Source organism: Protomyctophum parallelum, assembly GCF_964188405.1.
Source record: "Protomyctophum parallelum genome assembly, chromosome: 22".
NCBI lineage: Eukaryota > Metazoa > Chordata > Actinopteri > Myctophiformes > Myctophidae > Protomyctophum > Protomyctophum parallelum.
This window is the reverse complement of record NC_139714.1, coordinates 34638522-34649649: the sequence shown is the minus strand read 5'-3', so window position 1 is coordinate 34649649 and position 11128 is coordinate 34638522.

Here is an 11128-nt window from a genome sequence, read left to right as displayed (position 1 = left end):
CCCCCCCCCACAGATCTATACATCACACGGGCACGTCAACAAAGTCACGACATGTTCTGAACTTTCTGGAACACCTTCAGATTTTGAAATACGAGTTGCGTTTGTTTTATTTCGCTTGACACTTTAAAGGTTACAGCATGGCTCTGCAGGAGTATAGAGCTGTATACTTGTTTTTAACATTTCACTTTAATTTTGGATGTCTGTCTGTCTGTCTGGAGCTAATCTCTCAAACCGCTGCGCCAATAAGTGCCACATAGTATTTTTTCCCCAAAAAACGTCAAAATACTTTTTCTAAAAAGATATTTTCTAAAAACTTTACATTTTTCTTCAAAAGATAGATAAGGAACACTAAACAGACTAGTTAGAGTACCATTCTGTACTTCAACCAAAAGGGGCAATCGCAGGCCTTAAAGCAGGACTATATGATAACTTCCCACTTCAGGATTTGAATCCTGTTTCCTTTGACCTTACCATGGAGCTTATTGCTCGGGGGGATTGAACCTTGACCATGGGGTCAAAATGTGTGTCAGAGCCTGTGTCTCGGTGAGACATCATGGTCTAATGTGTCAAAACAACAGCAGGGAGACCAAATACAACCACCACCCCAATTGTTGACTAACATGCTCTGCCATACAGATTGGACAACATTATAAAAGTGACATAGTGAGGCAAAACTGGACCCTTCCGTCATGGAAAAGCAGTGGTTTCCAAAGTGGGGTCCGGGCACCCCCAGGGATTCATGAGGCAGTTCCAGGGGGTCCCCAGCTAAAAGATAGTTTGGAACTCTGAGAGTGTATCGAACAAGTGTATAAATTAGTTAAATTAACATTGATTTTTACAATATAAATTGGGGGTCCCAGAGATAGAAATGCCATTAAATGGGGGTCCGTAGTCTAATGCATGTCAAACTGGGGGACCTTGAAATTAAACGTGTTTGAGAATCACTGCTAGATGCTGTAAAAATCTTCTCTTATGGGGGTCCCTGGCATATCTCTTCAAACGGGGGTCCGTGGGGCTAATTATTGTCAATTTGGGGGTCCGTGACATGAAAAAGGTATGGGAACCACTGGCTTTAAAGGTATAGAGAAGGGAACAGCTTGTGTGTTGGGCAACGATAGACAGGGGACGCATAAATCTGTCACAGCTGGTCTTCGTTATTCTACAGCGTGGCCCCTCACTTCACTGAGAAATCTAAGCTCGTGGCAGGAGGATGTCCTCTCTCCTAGCTGTACTGTAACTCATTAATGCTGTCTTTGATCATAACTCTGCGTGCGTGCGTTCGTGCGTGCGTGCGGCAGAGGCAGAGGCAACCATCAACTTCAAGGCACCAACCTGCTCATCGGGAGCAGTTTGTGGTTCAGTGTTTTGCTCAGGGTCACTTTGACACTAATTCAGGGGAGCCAGACATGGAACCAGGAAGGTTCCAAGCGGCCGCTTTATCTCCTGAGCTACGGCTGCCCCTTTTAGTGGCACTTGGTTGCCAAAAAAAGATCTACAAGCTAGGTGATGTAATGGTGATGTAAAACGGTGCAAACACAAACATTAAACAATAAAGAGACAATATGACGTAATGAGGCACATCATGACATACATTTTCCCTTCATTGTCAATGACAAACATTGAACTAAACCTGCCCCTCAAAAATGACAAAATATTTTAGAAATGGTACTGTATATAAAATCACCATCCTAAATGTTGATGTCCTCACAAATACAGTAACTCAAACGTGTGTGTGTGTATGTGTGTGTGTGTGTGCGTGCGTGCGTGCGTGCGTGCGTGCGTGTGCGCGCGCGCGCGCGCGCGCATCTGTTAACATCCCATGTTGTGTTCATGTGAAAGGATTAACTCAGCCTGCCATCACATCCTCTAACATGGAAACACTTGTAACGTGTGTGTGTGTGTGTGTGTGTGTGTGTGTGTGTGTGTGTGTGTGTGTGTGTGTGTGTGTGTGTGTGTGTTGTTAAAGCGAAATGGGGGAGGTGGTGGCAGTGAAAGATGAGTAAAGGACGGGAGAATGGGCTTTGGTGGGCTGACAACATGTAATCATAAACACAACATTCCTAACTCGGAGAAGAGGGGGACTAAGGAGGGAGAGAGGAAAGAAAGAAAGAAAGAAAGAAAGAAAGAAAGAAAGAAAGAAAGAAAGAGAATCATACACAGCAATATCATCAGTTAAACTTTGAGCGAGTGCAAATGTAATCACATTTGCATCTCATAGAGTCAAGTGCCATCTTCCAAAGCCGCCCGCTGTAGGGCAGCATGCGCGTCTGGCAGCGTTTTAGGCTCTGCGTAGCCTCGCGTGCATCGCATCGGCGTCCCGGGAGAGACGGCAGGATGCAGAGGCAGGCCCTCGGGAGGTCAGGGGTCAGAGAGCTCTCCCTCAGAACTACGATCGCGTTGCACACGTTCGAACCCATTGACACGTCGGCCAGTGATGAAAGGCCGCGCTGACTCATTTGAAACCCTGAGGAGAGGTTATTTATTTGTCAATGTCGGGCCTTTTAAAATTAGAACAAAGTGGCGGGCGGGAGAGGGGAGGGGAGGCGGGGGGCCTGGGGCGAAGGGGACTCGTGCAAGGCTCCCATTTGGCCGCGAGTCACGCGAGAGGGAGCTTGTGGAAACTGCGTATCGTGTTCCTGGCCTAGAAAGACATAAATGTGAGCGGATGGTACAGTGTCGCCTTCTTTGTTGGTCGATGGCAGAGGTTATTTGTCAGTGTCATTGCCTTTTTTTTCACCACGTTCCAATACCAACGCACACTTGCTTCATTCTGGTTTCAATATATCCAAAACCAATGCGGCAGAATTTAGGAATTCTGTGCTGCCAAGCGTCCAGCAGAGATGAAAGTCAACCACAAAAAGGTCAGGGTTTCAATCCCTGCAACAGTCAATACATCCATCAGCAAGCAACATGGTGTGTGGAACCATGCCCTTGAGCAAGACACTGAACCCTCACCTGCTCACTCTGGTTTTATTTAAAGTATTTATTTTCTTTGACAATAAATGACAGCTAACTGTGTCCTTAGAATAGAATAGAATGCAGCTATATGTATGTGTACACAAGACAATAACGTGTAACAATAAAGAACACCTTAAACTTGAACCTTTTTATGCCAAGTATGACACATTCATATTGTCCATAATTACAGGACTTTTTGACTAATTGTAGAAGGTGCATTAATTGTTGCGTGTCTGTGAGTGCTGAGCCCTCTGACTGGATAACATTTCCAGACTGTGCACAAACTAGACCTAGAACGCACTTTTTCGAGTAGTGCTCACATCCTCTTACACTATTTCTTGGGCAGTAAGACCGCCAGAGAGGTCTTCCAGATCTGTGTCGGCCATAGCTGATTGAATAGACATGCTGCCTGTGGGCCAGAAGGTCCAATGTTCAAGCCTGGTGTCAAAAGCAAGACACTTAACCCTATACCCCCCCCACACACACACACACACACACACACACAAGCTCTCATCTGAACCATCTGAGCAGCTATCCGCTTGGTGAAGCTGAAAACTGAGTTACCCCCAAGGGATTAACCATGCAGCCACTAAAATTCACCGGTCTTCCAAACAAAGACTTTTTGTCAGCAGTGATACTCACTCAGTACGTGTAGGGTTGTGAGTTCAATTCTCACTGTGAACAACCAACCAGCTTACTCATCTTGTAGCTCTGAACGATATGTACAGTATACTATATTCTTGTCACGCAGCGTACACGCCCTAATCTGGAGCACTTTCATCTGCCACACTTTGGAGATAAAACTCTCATTCTGACCGATCCACCCATTGTATCCAAGGCAAGCACGGTTCATCATGTTTGTTGCACCTGACCCCCTATGCCCTTTAGCCCTGGCTCAAAGACAGAGAGACAGACTGATGGATCTTTTCCAAGGCTTTGCTCTATTTCTGGAGCCTGCGAAACCCTGTTGGGAATGAGGGGGTGACAATGGACATTCTCCGGATTCCAAAGGCATCAGCGGCGACTCTGAGGAATGTTCCGTTTACAGAACCTCTTGGAATCGGGTGACATCAGCGCGCGTCATGTCCCGCTGAGGGGAACTAATGGAATCCTGAAGAAAGCATGTCTTTTTAGGGGCTCTTTTTGAAGTCTGAGAATGGAGGAAGCGGTGGGCTGGCAAATGACTAACTGAGAAATACACTAGAAAGAGAGACCAAAGAGTAAAAAGGAAACGATGAAAGAGATACCAACTGAAACAACATGAACCACAAGTTGACATTGACTCTGGCGCCTATTTTACGAAGACTGAGTAGGAAAATAAAAACCATTAGAAAACTATAGAAATGATAGAGAATTGTAAAAGAGACCACTTGAAATCATTATGTGCCATCTACACAATTCCAAATAAAGCAATTCCAAATTAGCGTCAATGCATCAATAGTAATATTACTCAATTGAGATCTTGACCTCACATTCTATGATTCTACTCTTAAATAACCAGAAGTGTCCAGGTGCACCTGTTTCGAATGCCATCAATGCATTGAAAGGGAGAAATCAAATCAACTGCTCCAGTAGACACGTCTACTGACCTACCTGTTCTCTAACCGGCCATGTAAGTCCCCTAACCGCATAAAAGTTTTAGTTTTAACCGGCCATGTAAGTCCCCCAACCTCATAACAGTTTTAGTTTGAACCGGCCATGTAAGTCCCCTAACCGCATAAAAGTTTTAGTTTTAAACGGCCATGTAAGTCCCCTAACCGCATAAAAGTTTTAGTTTTAAACGGCCATGTAAGTCCCCTAACCCCATAACAGTTTTAGTTTTAACCGGCCATGTAAGTCCCCTAACCCCATAACAGTTTTAGTTTTAACCGGCCATGTAAGTCCCCTAACCTCATAACAGTTTTAGTTTTAACCGGCCATGTAAGTCCCCTAACCGCATAACAGTTTTAGTTTTAACCGGCCATGTAAGTCCCCTAACCGCATAAAAGTTTTAGTTTTAACCGGCCATGTAAGTCCCCTAACCCCATAACAGTTTTAGTTTTAACCGGCCATGTAAGTCCCCTAACCTCATAAAAGTTTTAGTTTTAACCGGCCATGTAAGTCCCCTAACCTCATAAAAGTTTTAGTTTTAACTGGCCATGTAAGTCCCCTAACCGCATATCAGTTTTAACCGGCCACGTAAGTCCCCTAACCTCATAAAAGTTTTAACCGGCCACGTAAGTCCCCTAACCTCATAACAGTTTTAGTTTTAACCGGCCACGTAAGTCCCCCAACCTCATAACAGTTTTAACCGGCCACGTAAGTCCCCTAACCTCATAACAGTTTTAACCGGCCATGTAAATCCCCCAACCTCATATCAGTTTTAACCGGCCACCTAAGTCCCCTAACCTCATATCAGTTTTAACCGGCCACGTAAGTCCCCCAACCTCATAACAGTTTTAACCAGCCATGTAAGTCCCCCAACCTCATAACAGTTTTAACCGGCCACGTAGTCATTTGACAACACGCGATAGGGTTTTAGATGCCATCGGACAACACGCAGCAAGAAAAAGTATATATAAACATTATCTCAACTGTTAAGAGTCCCTCGCGCTCTCAGTGACGCACGCACGCACGCACGCGCACACACGCACGCAGTACGCACACACACACACACGCACGCAGTACGCACACACACACACACAGAAAGAGCCTCTGTCGACTGTCATGACAGTCTTGTGTCTTTTGATTACCCTGTGGCTAACTGCCGTATAGAGTTCCATCATAGAAGACACGGTAAGCAGTGTGTCCACGTAATTCATGAACGTTTATACGTTCATGTCCATTCATTACCCGTCCGGAATAGTCCGTACAACATGCACATCTCAACATGCACATGCGCCCTCTGTGGAGGGCCAAGCAAGGAACCACCTTATTCTTAGTTGCATCTCTATAAAGATTATTTTCTGTATCTGCCTTCATTTCTAACTGCCCTACTGCCATGCTAACTGAATTTCCCTCATTGGATACAGTATCTCTCCACACACACACACACATTCTTAATTCCCTGTTAATTTGAAGGCCTAAAGACTTCAGCTCCAGACACGGCAGTGTGTGATTGTGTAATGCTTCAGGGGGATGACATGTGTTTTCTTTACGAGCTCCCGGCTAATCAAAGTGGCAGACGTGCCAGAGTTCAGGACCTTGGCAGCCAAAGGCAGAGTGGAGACACGGTGTGTCACATGACGAGTAACACTGCAGTGGAGACCTGCAGAGAGAGAGAGTTCAATTAAAAATCTATAAGTGTTCCTTTAAATCTGAGAGTAAAAAAATGACCCTTAGGGGTGTAGGATATAAGATGCCATAATGAAGCGAAGCAAATTGCTAATTCAGGAATCATCATCAGGCAGGCAGGCAGGCAGGCAGGCAGGCAGACAGACAGACAGCTATGTCCGTCCCTATGTAGTTTACCCTACAGACAGCAGTAGCGCTGAGTCACCTGGCGTGGCTCTGTTGGTCGGCATGGCCGTGTCGTACAGAGTACAGAGTCGTACAGAGTAGTACAGCACAGACTACAGAGTACAGTACAGTACAGAGTAGTACTGTACAGATCGAGTGCCTAACCGCTCCAACTAATCACTCCAACATAAATGACAGAGCCCACCGGTGGCGCTGGGGTGGCGCTGGGAGCAAACAGTGCATAACAACAACCAGGAACCATTATGTAGAAGGAAGGAAGGAAGGAAGGAAGAACGCATGCAGTCTAGGTAAGCTTAAATACCCCGCCCAATTGGTCAGCTGACTGCCACATCAGCGAATGACATGTGGGTCTTGCACACACTGAATACACCCACATAGTAATGCAGCATATTAACCCCTTGAGTATATGTATGCGCCCATTGAGCACAGCATGAAACCCCTCAAGTGTATCTGACTGAACTAACTACGTAGCTACGTATCACAAATAAATAAATGACATTCTTTGACAGTGCAGATTACTTGAAATGTGTGTCACCCATCCTGTGTACAGTCTGCATTGAACAGTAGTGGAAAGTAACTAAGTAAATTGACTTACAGTAAGTACAACTTCTAGTTCCAGTACATTTGCTCTACTTGAGTATTTCTATTAATTGATGTTTACACTTCTAAGATAAATATTGTAATTTTTACTCCACTACTATTATCTGACAGTTTTAGTATAATTTTTATGTATAACTTTACGGATTTAGATTAATAATACAAAGTAGAAAAAGCTTCCTCGGAGCACAGGTCTCCACCAGGTCAGATTCAGAACGATAAACGGGCCACACCTGCACCCTTTTGTAGAAGGCAGACTTGAACAACGCAGGTGCAGCTATCTGTAGGTAAAGACTCAGTATTCAGACATATAAAAGAATGCAACTGCAAATAGTCGATAAAAGCACAATGTCAGCTGTGTTGTGTTTATTACCATGACATAATATCACAGTCACACAAGGACTCAATGAATCTGAAGACCATTAATAATAAGTCAATTGTAGCCTACTACTACAAGTAACAATGTCCTCCCTATGGCTCGACACAGTGCAGTCAGCCAAGCCTCAGCGAGTTAGAGAGTTGAACAAGACAACAGAATCACAGACACTTTTGTCTTAGGCACATTTGTCTGTCAACAACGTGGCTAAGTTTCTCCAGCCAGACAGACTGTCACTCATTATCAACCAGCCAGTCAATGCCTAATTTATACTAATTAAGCCATATCACCATATGCTGCACAGCGAAAATAGCAGACCTATATGCTCACAAGGCTAGAGCAAGATTGTGGAGGTACAATTCAGCTGCCCGAGTCATATATATGACGAGCAGCGGAGCAGGTGCTCCAGAAAGCATCCTCTATCTATCAGAGCAGACACGGACAGCTCTCACGCCCAAAATCCGGAATATGAATTATTGCCTTCCGGCCAACCGTTAGAGGCCCCTGCAACTAAAAACAAGGCAAGGTAAAAATTCTTAATTTATACTCCGTTCGTGCCATCAATAATGGAAGCAGGAAGAGGTACAGTAGCTGCCCATCTCCGAATTGGGTGGGTGGACGGATGGTTGGTTGTAGTTGTACTTATATTTAAACTGTTATTTTTCGGGATCTTGTGACCATGTGCATTTCATTGGCCTTTACCATGTAAGGCCAAGTGAAAAAGGGAAAGGGGGCCTTTACTCCATGTACGCAGGTCGATTTTCACTCTCTCAAGGGTTAAATGAACCTTCACGGTTGTGCGGTGTGCATTCAGGCAGCAGAATATGTCAGAAATGAAAGCTGGACGTGTCGCATTTAGAATTGAGATGCACAAGCTTCAGTGGCCTATTAAAACAGTCGGCCAATCAGAGCGCGCCGCCCTCTGCCTTCAGGGCCATGCTATACTGGCAGGGTGCCCTGTGTTTTTGCCTCTCTGCCTGTTCCGTTCCACTCTCCAAAGTCACCCCCCTCCCCTTCCCGGCCGCTTTAAGCCAATCACTTTGTTTCTCTCAGGTCGCCTCGGAGGCCAGACTGGGCGTGGTCCGCTCACAGGAGATCATGGACCCCGCCCCGTCTGGAAGGGGTGGAGAGGAGCTCACGTGAGACCTGTTTATTCACCAAGAATTTCACGAGAGAACTGAGGAGAGAAACACACACACACACACACACACACACACACACACACACACACACACACACACACACACACACACACACACACACACAGAGAGAGAAACATTGAGAGAGAGAGAGAGAGAGAGAGAGAGAGAGAGAGAGAATGCAATACCCACAGAAAGTGTGTGCATGCCTGTTAAATGAAGTCAAGAATGAAGGAACAGTCGGTTTGGCGGGAAGAGAGGAAGGGTGGGGTGAGGAGAGAGAGCTAGGGAGCCGGGAGGGGAGGGACAAAAACGGGAGCAGAGGGGAAGAGAGAAGGAAAGGAGAAAGGAGGATACAGGCCTTGTCCATTACTGTCTGTCTGTCTGTCTGTCTGCATGATTAACCAATTAGTGTGTCCGACTAGGGTCGCTTGATTTAATTAGGACACTTGGCCTTTCACTTGTAAGGAAAATCCACTGATTCAATTATATTACTCACAGTAAAAACCTCTGCGATCATTTAACTCTGAGTGTCCAAATGGAGCAACACAATATTTTTTTTTTTACAAATGGCAAAATTAACAGGGGAAGATGGAGGAAGAGAGAGAGAGAGAGATAGAGAGAGAGAGAGAGAGAGAGAGAGAGAGAGAGAGAGAGAGAGACAGAGACTCCCTGGCTGTCTAGCCTGCAATTAATTAATCCCTAGTGTGCGTGCACACGCATAACTGTGGGTTTGGCTATCTGCGTACAATAATCATGTGTTCTTGGGATGACCTGTTACAGTGAACTGTAATACAATTTGACGTTTAGGCTTACTGTGCCGTTTCTATAGACACGTTTGAATTCCAAGGCAAACTATTTTGTCCTTAACAATTTTAGTAGTTAGTACTTTACTGTATGTTGTTAAAGCTGTTATTCAAACCTGGGTATCCCACATGTGATACCAAATGTATTTGTGCAATCAGGACAGAAAATGCATACAGCATACAGTGGTGAACGTGATAAAAGTTAAATGGAATGTAATGACACAAAGAAATGAGCAGACCAAATTGGAACTGGAACACTATAAATTTTAAGCTGATAGATGTTTATCATCTCATAATTGGCTGAAATTGGCAACGCACCTGAAAATGTATAAGCTGCAGAATTCTCTTTATTAAAGAGCTTGAGAGAAGGCTACTAAACACTAGTCTATAGTAATGCTTACTATCAGAATATTGAGCTTGAACCTTTTAACTTAATAACCCACTTTTTGATACCAGGGCCCACTATTTATTCAGCATTTGAGCCACGGCCCACCATTTGATGACATTAGCCTCTCAGACCCAAAACTTAAGACTTTTGTTTGCTGCATTTAGGAGCCAAAATAACAATTCTTCTAGATTTTCTAATTGTGTAGTCTTCTTGTAAATTAAGTAATTCAGATGTTTAACAATAACGTAACTCTTGAGAGCGTAAAATGAAACCAAATGGTCTCGGATCATTTTTATGCTCTCAAGAGTTAAAGATCTATAAGATCTATAAGGGTCCTCAAGGAAGTAGCCTCAACTGTTTCGTACAAAAAGGTAATAGGAGAGACTAGAGAGAGAGAGAGAGAGAGAGAGAGAGAGAGAGAGAGAGAGAGAGAGAGATGTTTAGAGCCTGAAATTGTGTGTGCATGCATGAGTTCATGTGTGTGTTTGTTTATGCTTTGAGAATACTGTCGTTCAGTTGACAGAAATGTGTGTGTGTGTGTGTGTGTGTGTGTGTGTGTGTGTGTGTGTGTGTGTGTGTGTGTGTGTGTGTGTGTGTGTGTGTGTGTGTGTGTGTGTGTGTGTGTGTGTGTGCGCGCGCGTGCGTGTGCGCTTGCGTGCGTGTGTGTGTGTTTAGTTCTCTTTGATTGGCTTGAGTGAAGCGGTTTACTTCATCAACGTCTGATCCTCTGCCAGCAAAAACACTTGAGGCGTTTGTTGTCTCCATGTGAGGCAGCATCTCCATCAACACTCACCTCGTCAAAGCCACACAAAAAGAAAGAAATCACACATCGAGTCGTGATTCGTAAATCATGTCAGAAACGATGACAAACTGCGTTCACTTTAATTTCCACATTGCCATGCATGTGGTTCATGACAGATCAAGTTAAGGCTGCAATCCGTTTTATGTCCTGCCCGGGACTCGAACCCTGGTCTCCTGCCTCATGGGACACCAAACATGGACCAGGCACGCAAGAGGGAATCCTCCTGTTTCTCCAGGTGCACTTCTGAGCTTCAGGCAGTACTATACTTGTCAACCAGTAGGTGTCCTACCCTATCCTAAGTCTCAACGGAAGAGTAGGAAGACTGCGACATTCTAAATACTCCATGGTTGTGCTTACAACCACGCCGCGCTTCTGTGGCCAATGGGGAAGTGCCTCTCGCCTCTCGACCTCTCGCCTACAACAACTGCGGACTAGACCTTAAATATATATATGGACTAGACTGCGACGGAGGCCCGCTGTCTCAAGCGAACTTGAGCCACGTGAGACGGTGAGACACCACCGAGCGAGTTAAAGCCAGCGAGTTGCCGTGTCGAACGTTCACTTGGCCGACTCAGGGCCGTTCAAGTTGCAACCCGATAGGCA